Below are 24,416 nucleotides of genomic sequence, written 5' to 3'. Positions count from 1 at the left end.
GGTCTGGCATTGCCGTGGCTGTGGTGTAGGCCGGCAGCTCCAATTCGACTCCTAGCCTGGGAACTTCCATATGCTGCGAGTGTGCCCCCCCCCCCCCAAAAGTCAAAGGATTAGATTCCATCCAGGCTGAGATGTACCTAAGTCACACTTCCTCAGTGGCCTCCTGGCTCCGTTTTAGAGCTTGCTCAGCAATAGCAATTCGTTTTGGTTTTCCTTTCACACATGAATGGGAGTCTAGCGCCACAAGCTATTCACATTCTAGTTTCGGACTGACCTACATCTGGGTGGGCGCACTCAGATATTGGATTTTAATTAAATGAAAAGGCCGAAAGTTTTACAGATATTGTCTCCTAACCAACTGCAGCTTTATCATTCACAATTCCTTAGATCAGCCCCAAAGTCTTTAAGAGTGTGTAATAGCACAAGATTTTAAGCAGGCTCAAATTTGGTTGCCACAATCAGTTATGAAAACTATTTATACTTTTATAAATTAATGTATATGTGTGTGTGTGAATTACATATACGTCTCTGCTGTGAGGCCCTGGAGTGAGTGTGTGGTTGCACTCTGAATGAGAAGGGTACAATATGATCCATGGATGGGGCTGTCATTCCATTTCCTTCCTGTGCCAATATTCCATCACTCCACTGCTTTTTAGCTCTGTGCTTGGAGCTGATGCCAACACAGATGACTAAGAACCTTGGCCTTAAGGAGTTTGAAATCTCACACAAGAGACTGCCCAGCAAACAGAAGATGGCAACGCAGTGCGGTGGATATTTTCTCTGAAGAACTGCAGCCCTAAATAATAAAAAAGACAAAAAGTTTCAGATAAGTGAGGGCCACCAATGTCCTCCCTTCAAACTTGCTGTCAAGTGGATGCTCCTAGGAAAACACGCATCCGACTGAAGTTTGCAATGCATTTTGAGGTTTATTAGCCAGGAGGACAGACAGAGCTATACAATCGCTACAGTTCATAAATCTGACCAAGTTCCAGCTCCCTGTTCTTTCCTCCATCACAAGACGCACATTATGGAGTTTACCTGAGGCAAAAGGAAGGCTCTTTGAGTAACACGTTACAACCAATGTTCTAGTTGGATGAAGGGACAGAATTCCCTGCCAGTGGCCTGTCCCCCATTAGACAGGGTTCTAAGCCCAGGGTGCCACTCTGAAGGGTGAAGCCCTGTTCACACAAAGGTGAACTTGCCTATTCAGTACTTTTAACCAATATATATATCGTGACTACCACATACTTCACCGATTATTTTTATCATCATCTCGCTAGTAAACAAATCCTCTAGAGGCGAGTGAAATTAACAAAAGATATTTGTAATAGCCGTTCCAGCTGTATGGGTTTCTTGTATTTGAATATGGTAACTAACAACACCTAGAGGGTATATTCATGACTAGGGTACTTCAAATGTAGAAGTACCCTTAGGTACTATTGCCCCTAGGGTGTGAAATAGAACTAATTAATGCATATCATGCTTTTTTTTGCTTTCCATTTCAGGTTTTTAATTGCCTTAAAGAGAAGAACAGGCGGTTCCGGTCGTGGCTTGGCAGAAACAAATCTGACTAGCAACCATGAGGACACAGGTTCGATCCCTGGCCTCTCTCTGTGGTTAAGGATCTGGTGTTGCCGTGAGCTTTGGTGTAGGTCACAGAGGCAGCTCAGATCTGACATTGCTGTGGCTCTGGTGTAGGCCAGCGGCTATAGGTCTGATTCGACCGCTAGCCTGGAAACCTTCATATGCCTTGGGTGTGGCCCTAAAAAGGCAAAATAATAATAATAATAATAATAATAATAATAATAATAATAATAATAATAATAATAAAATAGAGAGACAGCAAATAGAAGAACACATTCATGAGCAACACTGACAGCTGATTAAGCATAATGCACATACCACTGATTTGTGAAGAACAGAAACGGAATTTTTTTTTTCTTTTTGCGATTTCTTGGGCCGCTCCTGCGGCATATGGAGGTTCCCAGGCTAGGGGTCTAATCTGAGCTGTAGCTGCTGGCCTATGCCAGAGCCATAGCAACTTGGGATCCAAGCCTCGTCTTCAACTTACACCACAGCTCACGGCAACACTGGATCCTAATGCCGGATCCTTAGCCCACTGAGCAAGGGCAGGGATCGAACCCGCAACCTCATGGTTCCTAGTCGGATTCTTTAACCACTGCACCACGACGGGAACTCCCAGAAACGGAATTTTTTAAGCTGTCTACATCAAACCCAAGAAAGTTGAGGAGTACAACAGAAACTATGGGAAAGGGAAATGCAACAGTCAAAATTTGATAGGAGGGGGAACTCTAGAGACAGAAGAGGCAAGTGCCAGGTTAGAAGTGCTGCCAAAGGGACAATTTGGGACTGCATCATTTTGCAGAGAAGCAGTTCTTTTAATTTTTCACTCTTACAAGCAACTGTGGTCAAAAGATAATTTCAGATTTGTATTTTTCTCCTTAGTAGCAGCTTTTCCATAGGAGGAAGAAAAAGAAGTTGCTGGGAAAGATTCATTAAATAATGACCAAAATGGAAAAATCTGAAACAGTGCTGTTACTTTAATTTCCGACTAGTATTGGAGGTAGAGGAGAACTTCGAAATCAGTGACTCCAAGGCCCCTTTTTGAGATGCTGAGGACACTATACTCTAGGCTGGGTAATTACCCTGCCCAAAGCATGCCAGTTTAAGGGAGCGCACAGAGCCTGGGCGACCGGTGAGAGATGGGCTGGAAATGCCAACCCCCACAGCCTAGTGGGCCCAAGTGTACCACAGCCAGAGAGACAGCCCCTCCTACTGGCTTATCCCACTTTGAATGCTAAATTTTCTCCCCTCCCTTCTTTCCTCCCTCCCTCCTTTTCTCCTTCCCTCTTTCTTTCTCTCTTCTTCCTTCCCTTCTCCTTTTCTTCCCTTCTCCTTTTCTTTCTTTCTTTCTTTCTTTCTTTCTTTCTTTCTTTCTTTCTTTCTTTCTCTCTCTCTCTTTCCTTCTTTTGTCTTTTTAGGGCCACACTTGCGACATATGGAAGTTCCCAGGCTAGAGGTTGAACTGGAGCCATAGCCAATGGCTTACGCTATAGCCACAGCAATGCCAGATTTGAACCAAATATGCGAACTGCATTGCAGCTTGTGGCAACACAGGATCCTTTAACCCACTGAGTGAGGCCAGGGCTCGAACCTACATCCTCATGGATACTAGTAGGGTTCTTAACCTGCTGAACTACAATGGGAACTCCAATTCTATTTTTCTTTTTTCTTTTTTTTTAGGGCTGCACCCATGGCTTATAGAAGTTCTCAGGCTATTGAAGCTGCAGCTGCTGGTCTATGCCACAGCCACAGAAATTAGGGACCTGAGCCGTGTCTGTGATCTACACCGCAACTCATGGCCACACTGGATCCTTAACCCACTGAACAGGGCCTGGGATTGAACCTGGAACCTCGTGGATACTAGTTGGGTTCGTCACCACTGAGTTCTAAAATGAACTCACTTCAGCTCTAAAATGTTTTAAAGCAAGTAGAATAGTTCTCAAATTAGAGCCTAGTTAAAACTCCCCAAAAGTATCTGATTGAGGGGAAACTAAGTTGTGATATATCCACAAGAAATTAGCTCTACCCCTATTTAGCTGATAGAGTTTTACTGATCCCATAATGTAATAGTTAACCATTGGAATGTGTACACATTGAGTGATACACTGATTTTTTTTTTTTTGTCTTTTTGCCATTTCTTGGGCCACTTATTTTTAATTTTAAAGTAATTATAGATTCATAGCAAGTGGCAAATTGAGAGAAAATGAGATTGAAAGGAACCAGGTATCTTTTCACCCAGTGTCTTCCAATAGTTACTTTTTTTAAAGTTAAATATTTATTTATTTAAGTTAAATATTTAAACTTTTTTTATTTTTATTTATTCATTTATTTGTTTATTTAGTCTTTTTTTGCCATTTCTTGGGCTGCTCCTGCGGCATATGGAGGTTCCCAGGCTAGGGGTCGAATCGGAGCTGTAGCGGCCAGCCTACACCACAGCCACAGCAACGCAGGATCCGAGCCGTGTCTGCAACCTACACCACAGCTCACGGCAATGCCGGATCCTTACCCACTGAGCAAGGGCAGGGATCGAACCCGCAACCTCATGGTTCCTAGTCGGATTCGTTAACCACTGCGCCACGACAGGAACTCTTTTTTTTTTTTTTTTTTTAATGGTTGCACCCGAGGCATGTGGAAGTTCCTGGGCCAGGGACTGAATCAGAGCTGCAGCTTCGAACTATGTCACAGTTGTATTAAAGCCAGATCCTTTAACCCACTGCATCTAGACAGGGATTGAACCCATGCCTTCACAGCAATCCAAGCTGCTGCAATTGGATTCTTAACCACTGTACCACAGCAGGAATGCCTAAATATTTAAAAGTTTTTTTTTTTTTTTTTTTTTTTTTTTGTCTTTTTGCTTTTTTTAGGGCTGCTCCCGCGGCATATGGAGGTTCCCAGGCTAGGGGTCGAATCGGAGCTACAGCCACCGGCCTACGCCAGAGCCACAGCAACGCGGGATCCGAGCCGTGTCTGCAACCTACACCACAGCTCACGGCAATGCCGGATCCTTAACCCACTGAGCAAGGCCAGGGACCGAACCCGCAACCTCATGGTTCCTAGTCGGATTCGTTAACCACTGCGCCACGATGGGAACTCCAGCCTTTGTCATTTTTTAAGTGTACAATTCCGTAGTGTCAGATACATTCCCAGAGTTGGAGCAACCAACCTCCAAAACTCTTTTCATCTTGCAGAAAAATATTCTGTACCCATTAAGCAACAGCTCTCCACTTCCACTCCCCCCAGCCCTTAGCAACCACCTTTCTGCTTTCTGTTGCTATGGATTTGTTTACTTTAGGAGCTTCCTGTCAGTGGAATCATACAATATTTGTTTTTCTGTGACTCCAATGGTGACATCTTACATCAGCAGGGTATATTATGGAAACCAGGAAATTACCATTGGGATGGTGCATATTAGAATTCTGTGCCATTTCATCCTGTGTGGAGATGCCTGTAGCAGCACCACAATCGAGATACAGGACATGTCCATCACCACTATAAAGGGAGGAGGCGGAGGAATTACGGCTGATGTGACTCTTTTATATCCATATTTTCCCCACCACCTCTAACTTTTGACAACCAATCTCTTTTCTATCTCTATGATTGTTTTTGTTTTAAGAATGTTATAGGCAGGGACTCATACAGTAGAACACACAGATTTTTATCTCACATTGTAATTATAATAATCAAGCAAACATTCTGGCTTGGGGAGCACGTTCAGTTGTCACGACTACTTCTGATTCATGGTGACCATGAACCTAGGTCAACAGCACAGCAGGAACCTGCTGCTCACATCCCACAGGCTGAAGCTTCAGCCAAGCACATGGTTCACCTAACCAGCTGTGTCTTGTTCTTTACATGTAAACTTGAAAACACTAAACAGGTTCAGAGTCCTGTTATCCTTTAGAGTTTGTCTGCCAATTTGGTCTGTTAGAAAGAGTCTTATCCAAGGAGTTCCCGTTGTGGCTCAGTGGTTGACGAACCCAGCTAGTATCCATGAGGATGCGGGTGTGATCCCTGACCTCGCTCAGTGAGTTAAGGATCCAGCGTGAGCTGTGGTGTAGGTCACAGACTTGGCTTGGATCTGGCGTTGCTGTGGTGTAGGCTGGCAGCTACAGCTCTGATTCGATTCCTAGCCTGGGAACCTCCATGTGCCATGGGTGCGGCACTAAAAAGACAAAAGATGAGGAAAAAAAAAAAAAAAGAGTCTCATCCGAGAGGGTTGAGAACCTGACTAGTGTCCATGAGTATGTAGGTTCAATTCCTGACCTCGATCAGTAGGTTAGGAATCTGGCGTTGCCCCAAGCTGTGATGTAGGTTGCAGATGAAGCTCAGATCTGGCATTGCTGCAGCATAGGCTCCAGCTGCAGCCCCGATTCAACTTCTGGTCCGGGAACTTTCATATGCCGTGGGTTTGGCCCTAAAAAGAAAAAAAAAAGAAGAAGAAGAAGAACCGTCCATTTCCTTTTTCTTTTCTTTCTTTTTTGTTATTTTAGGGCCACACTAGTGGCATATGGAGGTTCCTAAGCTAGGGGTCTAATCAGAGCTGTAGCCACTGGCCTACATCACAGCCACAGCAAACGCCAGATCCGAGCTGCATCTGTGACCTACACCACAGCTCATGGCAACTCTGGATCCTTGACCACTGAGCAAGCCCAGGGATCAAACCTGCAACCTCATGGATCTTAGTCTGGTTTGTTTCTGATGAGCCACAGTGGGAACTCCCTGGTTTGTTTCTTTTATAGGCCAATATAGGAGGTGGCACAATTTTTCTAAGGACCAGACTGTAAATATTTTAGGCTTTGCAGGCCATTTGATCTCTGTTGCAGCTATTCAATTTTGTTGTTATAGCGAAAAAAATAGCCACAGACAGTATGTAAGGTGTGAGCATGGCTGAATTCCAATAAAATGTTATTTATAGGCATCAAACTCTGATTTTTCCAAAATCTGAACTTTATATAATTTGCACACATCACAAAATATTCTTCTTCTTTTGATTTTTTTCCTTCTAACCATTTAAAGATGTAAAAACAATTTTGAGCTTACAGGCTGTACAAAAAACAACCAGTAAACTGGATTTGGCCTGTAGTCTGCCAATCCCTAAGTTAACGAGTAATTGTAACTATTTTCTATATAAACAATGCACTCTACTACAGCCTTAATTTTTCAAAAATAAGATGGCAGATTTGGGGGGGGGCAGTGGGAAGGAGATGCAAAAACCTGCTATCGCTTTTGGTCTAAGCTAGGCTATTTGATTAAAAGAAATAAATCAGATATTGTTGGATTCATGCAATTTCCTTTCTTAAAAAAGTGTATTTCTGCCAATAGTGATGTTAGAAAATGCTATTTTGATGAGGAAATAATGAGAGCCTTTGAGTTATCACTGACATATGATGCCTGAGAGAGCAATCTTTACCAGCTGCCAGGTCTGGAGGATGTGAAAAGCAGAAAATGGATTCCTTTTTTAGTGTTATTTAACTCCTTATGCTGCTGTGTGCAGCTTGAAAAGCTCCTGCGTGCCTGCGTGCCTGCGTGCATGCGTGTGCGTGCGTGTGTGCCTGTGTGTGTGTGAGAGAGAGAGAGAGAGAGCAGCTGGGAGAGGGAGCAAGGGAAGGAGGGAGGGAGGGGGGAGAGGTGGGGGGAGTGTAGGGTGTAGGGGTGTCTTTCCTTTCCTTCGGGCACTAGTCCAGTCTTTACTTTGCATCAATCCCTCACTGTGTAATCTGCTGACCACCATTATTTATTACTCATGCTCAGTCTCTAGATGCCTCCACCAGAAGTAAAACCGGCTGCGGTGGTCAGTCATTAGAGACAAAGTTGACAGTAAGAAAGCCCCAGGGTTGCACGGTATTACAGAGATAGCAACTGGCGCCCATCCACCTGCAATGGCCACGAAGGGAGAGGGGAGAAGGGCAGATCAGGAAGGGATAGGAGGGAGTTCCCTGGTGGCCCAGCAGTTAAGGATCTGGCATCGTTACTGCCATGACTCTGGTTATTGCTGTAGCACAAGTTCGATCCCTGGTCCGGGAACTTCCACATGTTCTGGGGGTGGGGCCGGGGTGGGGAGGGGGAAGAAGGGAAAGGAAAATGCCATTGGCTAGGGGCGCTGGCCCAGTTCCAACTTCCCCCTGAAATACAGTTATCCTTTGATATCTAGAACTAACTCTTTCTAGCTTGTGTGAAATGTGCTGAATGACCATTTTTTTAGAGAGTGGGAACCTTATTTTCCTAAGTTGGAAAAATAATAGTGCTTCCTTGGTCACCTAAAACTTCAGCTGTCTTTTTTTCTGCAAATTAAAACAAACAAACCAAAAAACCAGGATAATACTCTTAGACAATTATATAAGAACCCACTGAGAATTTTTGGAAAAAAAAATAAAGCATGTTGAAGCCTCGAGTATATAACAGTTAATGCATTTATGAGTGGCTCTCTTTGTGAAACATAGACAGTATCTCTGAGCCTTATCAGTTACAATTATGTTTTCCCTCTCCACCATGCGGTGGGCAGGCACAGCAATGGGAGTCAATAATGAAATAGTAAGCCATAGGCAGTAAAGTTTTGTTTTTTTTTTTTAGGGCTGCACTCACAGCACATGGAGGTTCCCAGGCTAGGGGCTGAATCAGAGCTGTAGCTGCCAGCCTACACCCCAGCCACAGCAACCCGGGATCCAAGCTGCATCTGTGACCTATATGACAGCTCACGGCAATGCTGGATCCTTAATCCACTGAGTGAGGCCAGGGATTGAACCTGCGTCCTCATGGATGCTAGTTCCATTTGCTAACCGCTGAGCCACAACAGGAACTCCAGGCATTAAAGTTTTTACGTTGGATGCAGATTGTTAGTCTCCCAGGTACTTTGGGGACCCTAACATGGGAATCGTGAAGGGCCCCATCCCTAGAGCAGAGCCGGGAAGATGACAGCCCTCCACACCCTATGACCTGGGCTCAGGGCTCAGGACAGCTTAATGTGCTCCCCACCCACCCCCATTCAGGCATACATAGTTCTTGCAGTATATTTCAGATTTTTGCTAGTGGGCTTGGGGGTGAATATTTTTTCAAAAGGTAGAATATTTTCTTTTTCTTTTTGTTTTTGGCCATGCCCCCAGCATGAAGTTCCCAAGCCAGGGATCGAACCCATGCCTATGCAGTGACCTGAGCCATAGCAGTGATAAAGCAGATCCTCTAGGCCACTAGGGAACTCCAAAAAGGTAGCATATTTTCTGATTTGTGCAAGTTCACATAAAGATATCTGTATCTAAGGAGTTCCTTTTGTGGCTTAGCGGGTTACAAACTGGACTAGTATCCATTAGGACTCGGGTTCAATCCCTGGCCGAACTTCAGTGGATTAAGGATCTGGCCTTGCTGTGAGCTGTTGTGTAAACTGCAGATTCGACTTGGATCCCATGTTGCTGTGGCTGTGGTGTAGGTCAGCAGCTGCAGCTCCAATTGGATCCCTAGCCGGGGTACTTCCATTTGCTGTGACACAGCCTGAAAAAAGCACACACACACACACACACACACACACACACTTACACTCACACTCACACACACACACACACACACACAAAATCTGCATCTGTGCAGACACAGAAAAAGACCAAAGTTTGCTATTAATCATCCTAAACTAATACTGACCATCAACCCAGTGTCTGAATTTGGTTTTGTTTTGTTTTGCTTTGTCTTTCTGTCTTTTTAGGGCCGCACCCATGGCATATGGAAGTTCCCAGGCCAGGGGTTGAATCAGAGCTATAGCTTCTGGCCTATGCCAGAGCCACAGCAACGCCAGATCCGAGCCGCATCTTCGACCTACAACACAGCTCACAGCAACGCCAGATCCTTAACCCACAGAGCAAGGCCAGGGATCGAACCCGCAACCTCATGGTTCCTAGTCGGATTCGTTTCCGCTGTGCCACGACGGTAACTCCCCCAGTGTCTGAATTTGGAAGGAGTTCCTCCTAAGATCAAGGTGGAGAGAGTCACGTTGAAAGTAAATCCATGAACCACTTGTGTAGAGACTGCTGCCAGCTTGGATCCCAAACTCAAGGCTTAAAGAACCAATGAATGGTGAAATCCTCTCCCCAAGGGCGCTCTTGGGGGAGCAGCAGTATGATGGCCATCCCACTCTCTCAATCTGCACGGTGTTGTTACCCTTTGGAACACATCCACCCAAAGACTGCAGCTCCCAGAGATGAGAAGAGAGAGAGAGAGAGAGAGAGAGAGAGAGAGAGAGTGTGTGTGTATGTGTGTGTGTGTGTGTGTGAGAGAGAGAGAGAGAGAGAGGTGATGCTTGAAGAACGTGACTTGCATCCAGGTGCATCCTGAAAAGAACAATGAATCAGAAGTCCTGGAGGCAGGTCCCCAGGGTCACACATTTTCATGTATTTCAATGGATAATTAAATCAGAGAAACAGGCAGTGGAGGCGGGAGAGGATTCCATTTAAGTCCAGCAAAGACAGAGTGGATGATGACTTCCCAGTTAATGGAAATTGGGTCAGTAGCCCCATACATCATCCACATATTCAGCTGACAGTGTGAGAACTCCTTGCTATGTGAAATAACAGATTTCCTGACTGTGTAAGTCGAATTGGCTCAGGAGTTTTGGCTAATTGCCATCAGTAACAGCTTAAGATCAGGAAGGTAGTCAGAGCAATGCTAAAACCTTTATTTGGAGCTGCAAAGGATAGAGCTGATATAGTGGATAAGCTCAATCAATGATGTGAGAGGGAGTTCCCTGGAGGCTCAGTGGGTTAAGGATCCAAATTGTCACTGCTGTGGTGCATTTTGATTTCTGGCCCCTGAGAACTTAGGCAGGCCATGGGCAAGGCCAAAAAGAAAAAAAATGACATGAGGAGTTCCTGTTGTGGTACAGTGGACATGAATCCGACTAGGAGCCATGAGGACGTGGGTTCGATCCCCAGCCTCGCTCAGTGGGTTAAGGATTTGACGTTTCCGTGAGCTGTGGTGTAGGTCGCAGATGAGTCTCGGATCTGGCATTGCTATAGCCAGCAGCTGTAGCTCTGATTCAACCACTTGCCTGGGAATTTCCATATGCTGTCGGTGCAGCCCTAAAAAGCAAAAAAAAAAAAAAAAAAAAAGTCATGAGAAACAAATCTGAAAACATTCTAGAGAAACAGAAAGAGACAAGCATGAGGGATTATTAAAATAATAGATTTGGACAAGAGAGTTTAGAGCTCCAATCCAAGGTTTAGGAGGAGCCCTTAAGAAACAGAGCATTTCAAACAGAAGCAGTGATTGAGGATGAAACGGAAGCAAGCTTTTTGAAAAAAAAAAAAAAAAAGCATTAAGTGTATAAATAGAAGAGAATCATCATATTTCAAAGTGAGTCTCTGAAAGTGGCTTCTCACTTCCTGGAAAACACTTTTGAATCACAGGATAAAGAAAAATATCTTCTATGTTAATTTGGGCTTCAAAACTGGGGTCCTAAAAGAGAGTAACGCCAGACTGGCACCAGATCTCTCTTGCAAAACTGAATGCCAGAGGGAAAAATAAAGTATTGGCAATTATAACATTCTTCTGAGAATTTTTTAGGTCGTAAAGTTTGTTTCATGTGAGGAAGTTATACCAAGACCTTCTTTGCTCAGGAGAGCTCGCAAGATACACCAGCCATGCATTCTTCTTGAGAAAAATGACTTCATACTGCCAACGTAAAGATAAACCAAAATTAAGAACTCAAGCATGGGCAAGTCATCCTAAAAAAACCCTGGATGAAGAACCTTCTTTTGGTTTGGGCTCCAACTCAGGAATTTGCATGGACGGCTGCCTGAGGATAAAACTCAACATGCCCAATCTTCCCTCAGCTGTACTTCTTCTACATCAAAAATTCCTTACCAGGGCCAGGAAGTGGGGTTCCTTGTTTCCTATCCTCCAACCTCATGGTTAATCTGTTTTTTTCCCCCCAATTATTGCCATGACTACTTAATAACCAATACTGCTAAAAAAGGCTTGATTTTACATGTTTGAAACTCCGGTCTAAGATAATTAGGGGAAAAAAATTCCATATCCACTAGGGCGAGCTGCATAGATCAAGATAACAGACAGTGTCACCGTTTGGGAACACAGGCAATGATTTTCTGTATCTTAAAAAGCTGTATGACAGGAAATTATTTGTTTTATTTTTATTTATTTCATTTTATTATTTTTTCTTTTTAGGGCCACATGTGCCACATATGGAAGTTCCTGAGCTAGGGGTCCAATTAGAGCTGCAGCCACCGGCCTACCCCACAGCCACAGCAATGAAGGATCCGAGCCTCGTCTGTGACCTACACCATAGCTCACGGAAACGCCGAATCCTTAACCCACTGAGCAAGGCCAGGGATCCAACCCGCATCCTCATGGAGACTACGTCAGGTTCTTAACCCATTGAGCACAACGGGAACTCCAATTTTTATATTTTAATTAAATTTATTATTTTAAAGGACTTCAAGACTTTATTTTTTAGAACCAGTTTTCAGCTTCGCAATAAAATTGAGAAGATACAGAGATGTCCCCATGTAGACCCGGTCCCCACACACCCAACATCCTCTACCAGAGCGTACTTTTGTTACAACCGATGAACCTATGTGGACACATCATAATCACCCAGAATTCATGGTTCATGATGAAGTTCACTCTTGGTGTACATTCTGTGGGTTTGGATAAATGTATGTAATGGCAAGTATCCACCACTATAGTTTCATACACAATAGTTTTACTGCCCTAAAAATCCTCAGTGCTCTCCCTATTCATCTCTCTTTTCCCCCTAATGCCTGGAAGCTACTGATCTTTTTACTCTGCTCGTAATTTTGTCTTTTCAGAATGTCATATAGTTGGAAACATATAGCGTGTAGCCTTTTCTTTCTTTCGTTCTTTTTTTTTTTTTTTTTTTTGCTTTTTAGCACTGCACCGACAGCACATGGAATTTTCCAGGCTAGGGATCGAATCAGAGCTGCGGCTGCCTCAGCAATGCAGGATCCGAGCCACCTCTGCGACCTAAACCACAGCTCATGGCAATGCCAGATCCCTAACCCACTGAGTGAGGCCAGGGATTGAACCTGAAACCTTATGGTTCCTAGTCGGATTCGATTCTGCTGTGCCACAACGGGAACTCCTTTAGACTTTTCAAAATGACGTCTTTTATTTAATATTCTCTTTAAATTTCCTCCATCTTTTTTCATGGCTTGATAGCGAATTTCTTTTTAACACAGAGTAATATTCCACTACCTGGATATTCCACAGTTTACGTACCCATTCACCTACTGAAGGACATCTTGATTGTTTTCAATTTTGGGGGATTATGAATATTCACTTGCAGATTTTTGTGTGGACATTAATTTTCAACTCTTTTGGGTAAAAACCAAGGAGCACAGTTGCTGGATGGTAGGGTCATGGCATGTTTGGTTTTGTAAGAGACGGCCAAACTGTCTTCCAAAGTGACTGTTCCATGTTGCATTCCCACCACCAATAAATGAGTTCCTGTTGCCCCACCTCCTGGTCAGCATTTGGTGTTGTCAGCATTCTGGATTTTGGCCATTTTAATAGGTGTGTTGTAGTATCTTGTTTTAATTTGCATTTTTGCATCTTTACATATGTTTATTTGCCATCTGTGTATCTTCTGTGTTCAAGTGTCGATTAAGGCCTTTGGCCCACTTTTTAATCAGGTTGTTTGATTTCCTACTATTGAACATTGAGAGTTTTTTGTGTATTTTGGATTAACAGCCCTTTATCAGATGTGTCTTTGGCAGTATTTTCTCCCAGTCTGTGGACAGTCTTTTCCTTCTCTTGACATCGTCTTTTGCAGAATGGAAAATTTTAACTTTAATTAAGTCCACTTATTGACATTTTTCTTTCATGGTCATGTCTTTGATGTCATATCTAGGAAGTCACCTCCAAAGGCAAGGTCATTGAGATTTTCTCCTATCTCCTAGGATTTTTATAGTTTTGCATTTTACATTTACATCCACCAACTATTTTGAGTTAACTTTTGAGAAGGGGGTTATGTTCTGTGTCTAGATTCATTTCTTTGCATATGGGCGTCCCGTTGTTCTAGCACCATTTGTTGAAAAGACTCTTGGGCTCCATTGTATTGCCTTTGCTCCTCTGTCAAGATCTGTTGGCCATGTTTATATGGATCTGTTTCTGGCTCTCCCTTCCATTCCATCAATCTATTTGTCTATCCTTTTGTTGGTATCATTTCTTTTTATTTATTTTAGTTTTGATAAACTAACATGCCACCTGGTGGTCATGACACACTCCTGTTTTTCTTAATATTGCTAACATATTCAGGGAATATACTATTATGGTATCATTCACTGCTGGAGTTCAGTGGCATAAGTATGTATTTACTTACCCCATCTAGTCACCCTGAAGGCCTCGTGGAGTCCATCCCTCCCAGGCATCAAATACTCGTTCTTGCTCTGCCCCCTCTGTCCTCTCTGCAATAGCCTCACAGACCCCTCGGCTGTCTTCTCAGCATCCCAGCTCCCTCCTGAGGGTGGATATGGAGGCAGCATCAGGCCCTTAAGCCCAGGACATTGCTTGAGGGACATTCAGTCTTTCAAAGTCTTTTTGTGTGTGTTGTTTTTGTTTTTAGGGACACTCCCTTGGCATATGGAGGTTCCCAGGCTAGGGGTGGAATCAGAGCTGTAGCTGCTGGCCTATAGTACAGCCACGGCAACATCAGATCCTTAACCCACTAAGCGAGGCCAGACCAGGGATCAAAACTGCATCCTCATGGATGCTAGTCAGATTCTTTTCTGCTGAGCCATGATGGAAACTCTTTTTTTTTTTCTTTTTCTTTTTTTTTTCGCTTCACCCATGGCATGGCATGTGGAAGTTCCCAGGCCAGAGATCGAACCTGTGCTGCAACACTCACTTGCTTTCCCTGCAAACCCTGGACAGGTTGAGGCTGCCAGAGTCTTCATCAAACACCTGGTTCCAGAAAAGAGTGAGAAGAGGACAGAAGAAGGGGTTCGGGGGTGGAGAAAACCAGGAGAGGGAAACCCTAGCTTGAAATACATCTGTGACCTAGGATATCTGTTTCTTTAGGAATTTGGCTTCCCCCAGCTCTTACTAAATGGGTATTCATTGTGGAAGATTTGAAAACTCAACAAGTAAAAAGAAGAAAGGAAAACGACGTCATTATCCTAACCATGAAGAGACAACCATGAAGAGCTCGGTTTAGGGATTTAAATACATATTTTCCAGAGTTCCTGTCGTGGCTCAGTGGTTAACAAATCTGACCAGCATCCATGAGGATGCGGGTTCAATTCCTAGCCTCCCTCAGTGGGTTAAGGATCCAGCATCGCCGTGAGCTTGGATCTGGTGTTGCTGTGGCATAGGCCTGCAACTGTTGCTCCAATTCGATCCCTAGCCTGGGAACCTCCATATGCCACAGGTGTGGCCCTAAAAAGACAAAAGACAAAAAAAATTACATATTTTCCTCCATGATTAAGTCTCTATTTGTATTTTGGTCACCTAGGACTTGTGATAGTGCCCTTTGATATACAAAATTTAAAAATTTGACAAAGTCCAAATTATCTATTTTTCCTTTCATCACTTTGGCTTTTGGTGTCATATCTAAGAATCCATTACCAAAGCCAAGGTCTTAATGACTTACCCCTATGTTTTCTTCTTGGAATTTTATTGTTTTTTTCACTTACATTAGGTCTTCGATCCCTCTTGACTTTAAAGTTTTGTATATGCTGGTGAACAAGCCTTGGAATTTTTTTTTTTTTTAATGGCTGTACCTGTGGCATATGGAAGTTCCCAGGGCAGGGATTAAATTTGAGCTGCAGTTGTGACCTACTCCACAGTTGCAGCGATGCTGGTGCACTGGGCTAGGGATTGAACCAGCACTGCCACAAAGACAAGCTATATTGTTTACGCATTGTGCCACAGTGGGAACTCCCTGGAATTTTTTTAAAGCATCTATGATTCTAGTGGAAGTCAAGGTTGAGAATCGAGGCTCTGAACAGGAGTTCCCGTCCTGGCCCAGTGGAAACAAATCCGACTAGGAACCATGAGGTTGAGGGTTCGATCCCTGGCCTCCCTTAGTGGGTTAAGGATCCAGCATTGCCGTGGGCTGTGGTGTAGTTTGCAGATGCGGCTCAGATCCCACGTTGCTGTGGCTGTGGCATGGGCCGGCAGCAACAGCTCCGATTGGACCCCTAGCCTGGGAACTTCCATATGACGTGGGGCGTGGCCCTAAAAAGACCAAAAAAAAAAAAAAAGGCTCTAAACAGCTGATGAGGAAGGGCTGGAGGACACTTGTTTATGTATATTAGAAGAAGGTGGAGCAGGTTTGGGCTGAAAGACAAGAGCTGGTGTGCCCTGAATGGGTCCTTTTGCTTTGGAGAGAACCCAGTGTTATTCTCCAAGCCCAAGGGAGAGATTTAAAGAAGTCAGGAGAACTCACCTCTCCAGCTGCCAGGACTCAGGAGGCTTCTCCGAGGGTAGGGGGGCTTCCCTGGGGAGGTCTCAGAGCTGACCCTGCAGAGAAGGACAGTGGCTCCTGCTGTGGAGGAGGCAGGCTGTCGGGAGAGATGAGAACACATGTTCTGAAATGTGGTCTGGTCGGCGGGCAGGCAGACACCAGGCAAGAAGCCAGTCTTCCTAGGCCTCTGTTTCCCGGTGGGAATATTGAATCTAGAACCCGTTTCTGACACTCAGAGGTGAGTTACCTGTTGCCCAACATGCTCAGGCTTTGAATACTTCTGTACTATTGGGTATGCGGATGGCAGAGAGCTATTACATGTGACTCACACGGGGTTACCGGCTTTCCAAGCATCAAAATACATTTGAAGGCACGTCACTTCATGGTTCTTCAATGATTCAGAAAGAGCCGTGGCATCTTACAGTGCCTTCAGTCATCTCTCCCAGCCTGTTAAGAGACCATGTGCATTAGAATCACTTAGTGTGGCTTGTTAAAGATGCAGATTTCTGGGCTCCAATGCAGCCCAGTGAATCTGAGTCACAGGTATTAAAAAAACCAGAAATTTGGATTTTTAAAACACACCCCCATGTTTAAAAATGTGGCTAGGAGAGTTTCCTTCATGGCTCAGCAGTTAATGATCCTGACTAGGATCCATGAGGATTTGGGTTCGATTCCTGGCCTTGCTCACTGGGTTAGGGATCCGGCACTGCTCTGATCTGTGGTGTAGGTCGGCAGCTGTAGCTCCAATTCAGCCCCTAGCCTGGGAACTTCCATATGCCACGGGGGCGGCCCTAAAAGGCAATAATAATAATAATAGTAAAATAAAAAAATATAAAGGGGGCTCTTACGTGCACTACTTGAGAACCACTGCATGGAAGCTATAGTAGGAGACTGAGTCTAAACTGTTTTGATGCTCTGACATATTTTGGACATAATTTCCTTCAGTAAAAAACTATTGTAAAATTTTAACTTGTTATTTGCACACTTGCCAAATGTGCAAAATGAGTATGAAGTTCATGTAATATCCTAACCAAGTACATAATTGTCTACCTGAAAAATATATTCATAAACTCATTCTGAAAAAGCACCAAAATAGTGTTCCTGGAATGATTTTGTACCGTCAAGAGATCTGCCTTCTTTCCTGCATCTAGTAGAGTAATTTGCCCTTGTGGGATTCCATCTATTTCAGGCATCAGTAGCAGATACCATTTTATAATCTCTCCCTTTTGTTTTTCTGCATCTCCATGATGGGCAGTTTATTTCCCACTAGGTGGCGCGCTCCAGCCAATTCGCTGGGCTGAATTAAGAGCGCCATCTATCTGAAAAAAATAAAGCTCTCTCAATTGCATTTATTTATTGCTCTGAAGATATATATATATCCTCAGTAATGTCTACGAGCTCATTTTCCCTGGGCTTTCGGGTTTAGGCACAATACCAACGCTGAAGGGTCGGGAAGGGCTCTCATTAGAATGTGGTTTAGTTCAATAGAGTGTACAGGCTTGAGGATGGGACAAGACCTATCTTTGTATAGATGAAGCATGGTGTTGGTGTTCCAGTACATTTAATGCCTCCCTTTTCTATCTCCAGCTCATCACTGATCCTAAGGAATTCAAGTGCCTCCCAGGATGAATACAGGTTGTCTTGATGGTGATACATTCGTCTGTCTTAAAATGCCTGTTGATCTGCTCAGGGGCAAACTCCTGGCAAGAGTTGAGAGTGGGGCACCTTGTTCCTGTATACTCCAAAGAGCATCTTGTTCCTCTATTTAAACCTCCAGAGTTAAAAGGTACTTTTACCAGTTAGCTGCTTGTTCGCCCAAAAGTCCATCTTGTCTGGAGCCTGAGGATGGTTGGAGGTGAAAGGTGTAAGCCATACTCTGCTCAACTCTAGTCTGAAATTGAGGTCTGAAGAAAGAACATATACTTAACGTAGTGGTAGGGATCCAACTTCCGGAGGACATCAAAAATGGAATTTCTTATACAACCTAGCTATTCAAACTAGCATACAATCTTTTTAGCCTTTCTAAATAAAGTGTCTTTTTTTTGGGGGGGGGGGTAAATCTTCCAAAAAAGAAAAGAAAGAAATGACTACAAAATTGGGAAGAATCTAAACTTCTTGACTGTCTTAAGGAAAACCATTTATTTGGGTGTAACTTGTGCTATCACAAGTTGAGTGAGATCCAGAACAAAAGATGCTGGAACACGGGGGGAGTGGAGGTGAGCTGGTATTGACAATGCTCCATTTCCTCAGGTACAGGTTATCACTTGTGTAGGAGCATCAGCCAATCGTAGAGACCATTCCGCCAGACACAGACACGCAGTTTAAGGTACAAAGTGCATGGCAAGCTCATGCTTGATTCCGCTAAGAATCAAAACTTGGATGTCCAATCCGCTGGGTGGTGTATGACAGCTAGAAATTCTAGACGGTGGGCAATTATGTGGCTTCAGCTAGTGAAACAGACGTACATTCACGACGTTAAGCCTCCAAGGACCAGGGAAGGCAGAAAGTAGGCATGAGCTTTGACACCCAGGGGAATTAATGACGGTGGCATTAGGAACACAGCCAGGCAGCTAGGTTCAGAACAGGACATGGGCTTTGGAGACGAACGAGGTGAAAGGCATGGGAACTGGGAGTTGAGGTGGAAACCCAGGCAAATAGGCCAGGCAGACATTGTGTTCCAGGACCACCGTGGGTCAGAGCATCTACTGTCATATTTTCCTGACCAGACTTCCTAGCCAGAGACCAGAAACATATTTTGCACTCAATGGTGGAGTCTACCCTTTGCAAGGAAGGGATTACTTTGTAAAGAGAAGAATATCAACAAATCAAGGCTTCCCAAGATTTCAAAATGCCATATTGAATTGTGCCCAAAGCGATATGGCTTTAGGAAAGGGAGATTTTGAGAATCTAAGCGAGCTCCCTGGTCTTGTTTTGATGTCTCTCTCTCTCTATATCCCTCCAGCAAGGGAGTCAGGCACACGCAGTTTTCAAGTTCTGGTGTCTGTGGTGCAGGTGGGCTCCAGGGAGGCGACCACCATGTTGGATGAGTGAAAGCTCGGTGTCTGCCCACCTTGGGAATCTTTGTCCGACTGTCTCTCCTATTCATAATAAGCTTAATATATTATTTGATATAATATTCTCATATATTTTGATAGGAAAAAGTGGGTTTTTTGTTATTTTTGTGCAGAAAGTCCTTCTCCACTCAGAAATAAGGATACAGACAGTTCCAGCCCAGATGGAGGGTAAATGCTAAGACAATCCACCAGTTGATTGACCAGCTGGAAGCACCACCAGCTCTCATGTGTCCCGAGACCCCACCGTATGCTATACTAATAGCCACCGTAGGCTGGATGTGTCCAGAAAACTGCCCTCAGAGGGGACACACCTCTGAGAGAGAGTCCCCGCAGTGACCCAGACACTGCAGGGGCTGCCTGAGCCTCTGGGAAAGACCAAGCTGAGCACATGCCAGGCCTGGCTTGAAAAGTCGCCCACATCACAGTGCCCCAGACCCCATGCTCCGTGTGCTGTAGCTGCCACCCTGGGTGACTGTCCCGGGGTGGACGTCTGCACTAGCTGTTCTGGTCCTGTCACCTCCCGATCATGCTGTATCACTAATCCGTACACACACACACACACACACACACACACACTCCAGGCTTGCTTGGCCACTGCTGTATGGGGAACCGTGATTTGGTGTGAAAAACAAACACAAAGAAAACTCAGGAATCAGAACTTATAACTGAAATCTTGAGGAAAGTCAAGCCAAATAGTCTACGATGCAGGTGCGTCGTCAAAATAAAGAAATACCGGAATAGATTTTTCCTGTTAAAAGTCAGTTTTTACCCCAAAGGACCTGCCTTGGGAAACACTGAGAGACTGCGCAGGCCCTGTTGCGCGCAGTGTTGGGCCAGGCTCCGTACCAACGAAGATGCAGGAAACGTCCACTAGATGGCGCCCTAGTCCAGGCAAATCATCCCCCAATTTGGGCTGGAGTCAGATTTTGGTGTTAACGGCGATGTCCAGGAGGCAAAGTAACACCAGGCGTATTGATTCTTCACCTAGATAATTCAGTTTTTACTAGAATTCTTTCCTCTCTGCCACCCTATTCTCAGCACATACCCCCATTGTTAAACAGGTGGCAAAAAAGAAATACTAATGTTCCCTCATTTATTTAACTGTGTTCCTAGAAAGATGTGTGTCAACTCATTAATTACATTACATGCTCAGAAATGATTCTTAAATTATTGGCAGTGATTCCCACTATTGGAAGTATGATTGCTGTGTCCTAGGAAGAGCCATGGATTTTGAGTCAGAAGAAGCCCTTTGGGACTTGTTTTTTTCGAAGGTGTGACAATCGCCAGGGCTTGGGGTCTTAGTGTTCTCACTGAGGGTAACAGTACTTACCTTACTAGTTATAAAAAGACTAACAGTGACAACAAGGGACTCCTTTATTTGCTGGTGATGCAGGCTGAAATATTTACTGGTGAAGCCAGATGTGGAATTTATTTAAAAATATTCCAGGGGAGTAGTTCCCGTTGTAGCTCAGTGGTAACAAACCCGACTAGTATCCATGAGGATGTGGGTTTGATCCCTGGCCTTGCTCAGTGGAATTAAGGATCCAGCGTTGCCATGAGCTGTGGTGTAGGTTTCAGACTTGGCTCTGATACCGCATTGCTGTGGCTGTGGTGTAGTCTGGTGGCAGGAGCTCCAGTTTGACCCCTAGCCTGGGAACTTTCATGTGCTGCGGGTGTGGCTCTGAAAAGATGAAATGAAATATATATATATATATACACACACACACCAGGAGAAAGTGGGGGAAGAGATGAAAGATTAGCAAAATTTTGAAGAAGAGTGAGCTTATTATGCCAGTGTACCTACTTTTGTGTATGTTTTAACTGTTCCATAATATAAATGATTAGAACAAAGTCTTCAGGACAAGTCTTCGGAGGGAGGGAGATGCTGTAAGTGCTAACCGATTGTAAATTGCTGTTTATCTTTCCTAGACTTCAACTGTCCATAAAATGCAGGGTTCGGACTAGCTGAACCATAAGATCCTTTCACCATCCATTTTTTAGGAGTGTCTAATACCAGACTGTCTTGTAACTGGTGCTCAGCTGGAAATAGATGACTCCTTGTCAGGCCTTCGTTCTCCTAGGAGACACCTTCCTTCAGCACCCCATCTGAAGCCTGGCCCTATGACCTCACTCGCATTCTTCTTCTTCTTTTCATTTTTCATAATATTTATCACCACCAGTGTTTTGAACTGACTGTCCCACAACCCCACTTCAATTCATATGTTGAAGCCCTAACCCTTGAATGTGACTATTTGGAGATAGGGCCTTTATAGAGGCACCTATAATGTTGCATGTGGTTGTAGGAGTGGGGCCCTAATCCAATAGGACCAATGGAGGGATATCTTTATAAAAAGAGGAAGAGATGCCAGGGATGCGCACATGGAGGAAAGGCCATGCGAACACGCAGGAAGAAGGCACAGTCAGCTAGCCAAGGAGAAAGGCGCCAAGAGAAGCCAAACCTGCCGACACCTTGATCTTGGACTTCCAACCTTCAGAATTGTGAGAACATACATTTCTGTTGCTTAATCCACCCAGCCTGTGGTATTTTGTTATAGCAGCCCTCGCAGAGTCCTAGAACCAGAAATCATCTGTCTTGTTTATTTCAACATTTCAAATCTAACTCCCCATCCAGGATGTAAATTCTGTGGGATGGTGTTCGGTACACAATAGAGCACCAGTGAACATGCTAAATACAGCCACGCATCAACTTTTAAATACATCAGAAGAACTCATTCTATGCTTATTTATTGTCTTTTTCTTTTTTTGTTTTTTTGCTTTTTAGGGCCACACCCGTGGCATATGGAGGTTCCCAGGCTAGGGGTACAATCGGAGCTGTAGCTGCCGGCCTATACCACAGCCATAGCAACACCAGATCCTTAACCCACTGAGTGAGGCCAGGGATCAAACCCTCAACCTCGTGGTTCCTAATTGGATTCGCTTCTGCTGCGCCACAACGGGAACTCCTATTTTGTCTTTTTCAATTCTTATTATTTTTGAAAATTTTTGCCGCCCCAAGTCATAAGGAGTTCTCTGGCCAGAGATCAGATCTGAGCCAAAGTTTCAAACGATGCCACAGCTATGGCAACGCTGGATCATTTAACTCACTGGGCCAGGCTAGGGATTGAATCTTTGTTGTGGTGGTGCAGAGATGCCACTGATCCTGTTTCACCACAGCAGGAACTCCATATACTTATTTATTTTGCAGAGAAAAGTCTCTTTGTCAATTGGACTTGCCTCCCCAGAAATGTGAATTTTTAAAGAGTAGAACACAGAGTTTTAAATCAGAAGGCACATGCAGTGGGGGAGGGCAGTGTCACTGAAATTGCTAGCTGTCCTTCCCTGTCAGACTCTCCTGGCTGTGAGAGCCCTGGACCTCTTAGAAAGTTCAGCTAGGCTTTGGGAATCAGTCTGATCACAAGGAGGACATCAGAAAACTCAGATGGGGGAACATTCCAAAAATTATCCAACCAGTTCTTCTCAAGAATGTTCTTTATGGTGTTCCTGTTGTGGCACAGCAGTAGTGAACCCAACTAGTATCCATGAGGACTCAGGTTCGATCTCTGGCCTTGCTCAGTGGGTTAAGGATCCGGTGTTGCTGTGAGCTGTGGTGTAGGTCACAGATGTGGCTCGGATCCCACAGTGTTGCTGTGGTTGTAGTTAGGCCGGCAACTGCAGCTCTGATTTGACACCAAGCCTGGGAACTTCCATATGCTGCAGGTACAGCCCTAAAAAGCACGCATGTGCACACGCACACACACAAAGAATGTTATTTATTTTTATTACTGAAGTATAGTTGATTTACAATATTGTTTTAGTTTCAGGTGTACATCAAAGTGGTTCAGTTATACATATATATATATTTGTTCATATATATATATTCATTCTTCTTCAGATTCTCTTCCTTTACAGGTTATTAAAAATATTGAGGAGTTCCCCTAGCCTGGGAACCTCCATATGCCACTGGAGCGGCCCTGAAAAGGCAAAAAGATAAATATATATATAGTTCCCTGTGTTATACAGTAGGTCTTTGTTGGTTATCTATTTTCTATATAGTAATGTGCTGTGGTGTGGGTTCAATCCCTGGCCTGGAAACTTTCACATGCCATAAGCACAGCCAAAAAAAAAGAAAAAAGAAAAAAGAAAGAAAGAAAGAAAAAGAAAAGAAAAAATAAAATATATAAATATATACATATATAGTGACTAAAGGTATTTTCTTCTCACAGTCATTTCTATGAGAATTTCCTTTTTCTTCTGTCTTTTTAGGGTAAAATATGGAGGTTCCCAGGCTAGGGGTCTAATCGGAGCTGTAGCTGTCAGCCTACGCCACAGTCACAGCAATGATGGATTCCCAACCCACTGAGCGAGGCCAGGGCTTGAGCCCCCGTCCCCATGGATACAAGCGGGGTTCTTTTACCACTGAGCCACGACGGTAACTCCAGCATTTCTTAATTATTTCATCTGCTCTGCCCTCCACATTAAGTCAGGTGTTTGGGGCTCTAAAAAGGTATAGATGTGCATGCAAGAAAGTTAAAACCCGGTGAACAAAGAGGGAAGACCCATAAACATAACCATCATAAAGGCAGTCAGGAGAGAGGTTTCAAAACAGAAACGGATTGTGCAACTTTTCTGTAAAGCCCTTTAGGGGCTGCCAATTACCTTTAAAATTAAAACAATATTCTTAACAAGCTTTCCAAACTCCTCCAAGGTTTCTTACTCTTTTTCCTCTCATCTTCTGAATACCGGCCAGGAAGAACTTCTTTGAGATTCTTCAACAGAGACCTCTGGGCCTTTGCTCTTGCTGTTCCTGGCGCCTGGAACACGCACAATGGGTCCTGGCCAATTGCCGCGCTTGTGTCTTCTGGGTCTCCGCGTAGCGACGCTTCTCCAGAGACACACTCCCTGAACTGGGTTGGATCTGCTGCCACGGCCTCACAAAACATTCTTGACCGGCTCCTTTTCTAACGCATCGCATGTTTGTGGTGACCAGCATGTAATGCCACCTCCTCTGGGCATCCACAGGTCGCACCCCACCCTGCCCCCAATCCCCTTCCTGCAGGAACTCCAGGCTTTCTTCCCTGGCGTGTCTCCAGTGCCCAGCACAGAGTCTGGGCCAGCGCGTGAGTTCGGAAAATGTTGCGGAATGAATGAATATAATGAGAGATAAGTGGCTACATAGAAACAAAGGTTCTTAGGATTTCAAGGCAGCAGAGGGGCATGTGTCGAAATCAGGAAAAGTTGCTGGCAGAGCTGGCATTTGCACGATCTTGCAGGATGGAAAGTCTGAGCGGAGAGCCGAGACCCTTCAGATAAGAATCAGTCTAAACAAGAGTATG

The 24,416-nt window shown here is 44.3% G+C and overlaps 1 long non-coding RNA gene across 4 annotated transcripts in view; it reads right to left on the bottom strand.

Moving 5' to 3' along the window:
* Nucleotides 1–444: 444 nt before the first annotated feature.
* Nucleotides 445–24,416, bottom strand: part of LOC146396460 (uncharacterized) — a 50,165-nt gene continuing 26,193 nt past the window's right edge. Inside the window, exons 1-4 of one of the 4 annotated variants that reach the window (XR_014828401.1) lie at nucleotides 17,806–17,918; nucleotides 16,349–16,456; nucleotides 15,992–16,065; nucleotides 701–796 (exon numbers count right to left, since the gene is read on the bottom strand). This is a non-coding gene — a long non-coding RNA (uncharacterized LOC146396460). Of the gene's footprint in view, nucleotides 797–15,991; nucleotides 16,107–16,338; nucleotides 16,457–17,805; nucleotides 17,919–24,416 lie in introns of those variants that run through there. The other 3 variants (XR_014828398.1, XR_014828400.1, XR_014828399.1) reach the window with 3 other exon arrangements.

The sequence above is a fragment of the Sus scrofa genome, chromosome 14 (genome assembly GCF_054392235.1).
Source record: "Sus scrofa isolate SSC_HxYL_T2T_F1_AM1 chromosome 14, Sscrofa_HxYL_maternal_Yorkshire_Landrace_v2.0, whole genome shotgun sequence".
NCBI classification, from domain to species: domain Eukaryota; kingdom Metazoa; phylum Chordata; class Mammalia; order Artiodactyla; family Suidae; genus Sus; species Sus scrofa.
The sequence above is the reverse complement of the archived record's forward strand: the minus strand, read 5'-3'. Positions and strand labels throughout refer to the sequence as shown.